General features: G+C 48.9%; 2 non-coding genes across 2 annotated transcripts; both read right to left on the reverse strand.

The window, feature by feature from the left end:
• Positions 1-2,040: 2,040 nt before the first annotated feature.
• On the reverse strand, positions 2,041-2,151 carry LOC122143439. Its single transcript, XR_006159176.1, has one exon. It is a non-coding gene; the product is annotated as a U5 spliceosomal RNA (small nuclear RNA).
• Positions 2,152-3,264: 1,113 nt separating this feature from the next.
• Positions 3,265-3,380, reverse strand: LOC122143438. The gene has a single exon (XR_006159175.1). It is a non-coding gene; the product is annotated as a U5 spliceosomal RNA (small nuclear RNA).
• Between the last annotated feature and the right edge of the window lie 946 nt (positions 3,381-4,326).

A 4,326-nucleotide genomic window follows, 5' to 3' on the forward strand; every position in this document is an offset into this window, starting at 1 on the left:
AAAAGTTGGAGGAAAAAAATAATAATAAAATAGTCCATATGACCCCTATAACATTAGTGTCCAAATGTTAAGCGACTTCAGCTTAGATGGGTCCAACTGGTATTTTATGTGGTAAGGGCTGGGTCGCCTAAGAAAAACCATGCGTTGTTTAGTGATGTCAGTGGGGGCTGTTGCCTGGCTGGGGACAAACTGCTGCATGCGCAGCTCCTCGTTAGTAAGTGGCCGTATCTCCGCCTGTCACGCGAAGACCGGGGTTGCGATTCCCTGACGGGGAGACTAGCTCTTTTCTGCTTGCTGGACGACCAATCCAAAAGTTTTTGGCCGCAACCACGGCTCACAGAAGGAGTACGGCTACGATGTCAGCCCGAGCCAAAGGGAAATGCGTTGGCCGGGAATCGAACCCGGGTCCACTGCCTTGGAAGGGCAGCTTATGCTCACCTATACCACCAACCAGGCAGAAGGTCCAGAAAACAGGTCACTCACAAAAGCTCCCCTTCACGGAAAGACAGCTATATCACCACTATACCTCGGCAGGCGAAGACACTGCTTGCGCTGTCATTAAGAAGGCTCTCGAAGCGCATGAGTCAATGATAGGGCTAGAGGCTAATGAGATCTTTGTTTGGACCCCGTCAGTAAAGGGGAAGCAGTCAAGTTTGGATCCCGTCACGTACAAAAAAAGCGCTGTCTTTCCATGCTGGCTAAATAAAAACAAAGTGGTGACGCCGGAAACACAGAGGCTGCAAACACAGACGATGACAGTTGCACGTCCCCCCCGTTTGTTTTCAGATGGCCAAATTCACTCTGCTCTTGAATTCCGGTGTAGCTCTGCTGTGCTCAGAGCCCCCCAAAATACAGTCACCACTCCAAGCTCCCCTCCCGGAAATCTTTATTAAAGGAAGGCGAACGATTTATTGCAGTACAATGCGAAAGAGAAAGCTCGAGCTGTATTACGCCCACACCCCTTGCTGTGGCGGCTGCCAGTGGTAATCGCGCACTATTCTCACCTCCTATGTCATCAAATGGTGAAGACACCTGCCCACATGCATTTTAAGTCACGCCCCCCTCAATAAGACCCAAAGGGAGGAGTAAAATTCTCACAAAATTCCCGTCAGTCACCCTAATGACCACAAGCCAAATCAATCAGAATCAGAATGAGCTTTATTGCCAGGTATGTTTACACATGCCACGAGAAATTTGTTATTAAGTGACAGAAGCAAATCAAGGCAAATGCAATCCCTTTCTCATGCCTCCATCTGAAAAGTTGGGAGGAAAAAAAATAAATAAATAAAAGATTCGTCGTCCAAATAATGACCCCTATAACATATAGTGTTCCAAATGTTAAGCCGTCTTTCAGCTTATGAATGGGTCCAAACTGGATTTTTTATGGTGTACAGGAGCTGTGTCGGGCAATAAGAAAAAGCCTGCTTCTTGTTTAGTGATGGTCAGTGCTGTTGGCATGGCTGGGAGACAAACAGCTGCATATGCGCAGCTCCTCTCCTCGTAGTATAGTGGACCAGTATCTCCGCCTTCACGAGCGAAGAGACCGGGGTTCGATTCCCCGACGGAGAGAGCTGGATCTCTCTTCCCTTTGCTGGGCCGACCAATCCAAAAGTTTTTAGGCATAACCAGGGCTCTCAGAAGATGCAGTACGGCTACGATGTCAGCCCGAGCCAAAGGAAATCTTTGGCGGGAGTCGAACCAGGTCTTTGGAGGCAGCTATGCTCACCACTATACCTCCGGCGCAGTCAGAAGACACCAATTGCGCTGGTCAGTAATAAGGCGCGGCAGCGCATGATCATGAATCAGGGCTAGAGGAGCTAATGAGATCTTTGTTTGGACCCGTCAGTAAAGAGAGCAGGTCCAGAGTTTGGATCCCGTCGCGTACAAAAAAGCGCTGTCTTTCCATACTGGCTAAATAAATACAAAGTGGTGACGCCGGAAACACAGAGGCTGCAAAACACAGATGATGACCAGTTGCACGTCCTCCCACCGTGTGTTGGCAGATGGCCAAATCTCACTCTGCTCTTGACATTCCGGTGTAGCTCTGCTGTGAGCATAGCCCCCAAAAATACAGGTCCTCGCAAAGCTTCCCCTCACGAAATCTTTAGTAAAAGTCGAAAGATTATGCGACAATGAAGAGAAACTCGCGCTGTATCCCCACCCCCTTGGGCCTGTGCGCTGCCAGTGGTAGCAACTATTCTACCTAGGGTCCTCAATGTGAAGACACCTGCCCACATGCATTTCGTCACCCCCTCACTCCAGGGGAGGAGTAAAGGCCAAAAAAATTCCCTTCAGTCACCTAATGACCACAAGCCAAATCAATCAGAATCAGAATGAGGCTTTATTGCCAGGTATGTTTACACATACGAGAAATTTGTTTTCGTGACAGAAGCAAATCAAGGCAATGCAATCCCTTTCTCATGCCTCCATCTGAAAAGTTGGAGGAAAAAAATAAATAAATAAAAGAGTCCAAATAATGACCCCTATAACATATAGTGTTCCAAATGTTAAGCGACTTCAGCTTATGATGGGTCCAACTGGTATTTTATGGTGTAGGGCTGTGTCGGCATAAAGAAAAGAGCCATGCTTTTTTATGGCTGTCCAGTGCTGTGGCCTGGCTGGGACAACTGCTGCTGCGCAGCTCCTCGTTATTATAGGACAGTATCTCCGCCCTGTCACGCGGAATACCGGGGTTCGCTTCCCCACGGGGAGACTCTTTCTGCGTGCTGGACGCTAATCCAAAAGTTTTTGGCGCAACCACGGCTCACATAGGAGTACGGCTACTATGTCAGCCCGAGCCAAAGAAATGCGTTGGCCCGGGAACGAACCCGGTCAACTGCTTGGAAAGGCCGCCTTATGCTCACCACTATACCACCAAACGCAGGCAGAAGTTGCAGAAATAAAGGTCACTCAAAAAGCTCCCCTTCACTCAATGAACGACGCTCTGCTCACCACTATACCTCCGGCGCAGGCAGAAGACACCAACTTCGCGCTGTCAGTAAGAAGGCTCGAAGCGCATGAGTCAATGATAGGGCTAGAGGAGCTAATGAGATCTTTGTTTGGACCCGTCAGTAAAGAGAGCAGTCCAGAGTTTGGATCCCGTCACGTACAAAAAAGCGCTGTCTTTCCATACAGGCTAAATAAATACAAAGTGGGGAGCCGAACAACATGCAGGCTGCAAACACAGCGCCTTAACGAGTTGTCACGTCCTCCCACCGGGTGTTGGCAGTTGGCCAATTCACTCTGCTCTTGACATTCCGGTGTAGCTCTGCTGTGAGCAGAGCCCCCAAAAATACAGGTCACTCGCAAAGCTCCCCTCCACGGAAACATTTAGTAAAAGGCGAAAGATTATATCGACAATTTAAGAGAAACTTCTAGCTGTATCCCCACCCCTGGGCTGTGCGCTGCCAGTGGTAAGCCATAGCTCACCTAGTCATCAATGGTGCAGTACCCTGCCCACATGCCATTTCGTCACCGCCATCACTCCAACGGGGAGGAGTAAAAGGTCACAAAACATTCCCGTCAGTCACCTAATGACCACAACAAATCAATCAAATCAGAATGAGCTTTATTGCCAGTTATGTTTCCACCGACTGAGATTTGTTTTCGTGCCAGAACAAATCAAGGCAATGCAATCCCCCTTTCTCATCGCCTCCATCTGAAAAGTTGGAGGAAAAAAATAAATCCATAAAGAGCAAATAAGACCCCTATTAACATATAAGTTTCCAAATTGAACGACTTCAGCTTATGAGGGGTCCAAACTGGTATTTATGGTATAGGCTGTGTCCGCATAAGAAAATCCATGCTTTCTTTAGTGATGGTTCAGTGCTGTGGCACTGGCTGGGGGACAACTGCGGCATGCGCAGCTCCTCGTTATATGTTGACAGTATCTCCGCCTGTCACGCGGAAGACTCGGCGGTTTCGAGTTCCCCTACGGTGAAGCTAGCTCTTTTCTGCTTGCTGGACGACCATCAAAGTTTTGGCGCAACACGCTCACGAAGGTACGGCTACGATGTCGCCCGACCAAAGGAATGCGTTGGCCGGGAATCCAACCCCAGGTGCCCAACTGCTTGGAAGGCAGCTATGCTCACCACTATACCACCAACGCAGGCAGAAGGTGCCAGAAATACAGGTCACTCACAAAAGCTCCCCTTCACGGAAAACATCTATGCTCACCCGAAAACCTCCGCCGGCAGAATACACAACTTGCGCTTCATTAGAAGGTCTCGAAGCGCATGGTCAATGACGTGCTAGAGGAGGGCTTAATGAGATCTTTGTCTGACCCGTCAGTAAAGAGAGCATCCAGAGTTTGGATCCCGTCACGTA

This window comes from Cyprinus carpio, unplaced genomic scaffold (assembly GCF_018340385.1).
Source record: "Cyprinus carpio isolate SPL01 unplaced genomic scaffold, ASM1834038v1 S000004738, whole genome shotgun sequence".
Lineage (NCBI taxonomy): Eukaryota > Metazoa > Chordata > Actinopteri > Cypriniformes > Cyprinidae > Cyprinus > Cyprinus carpio.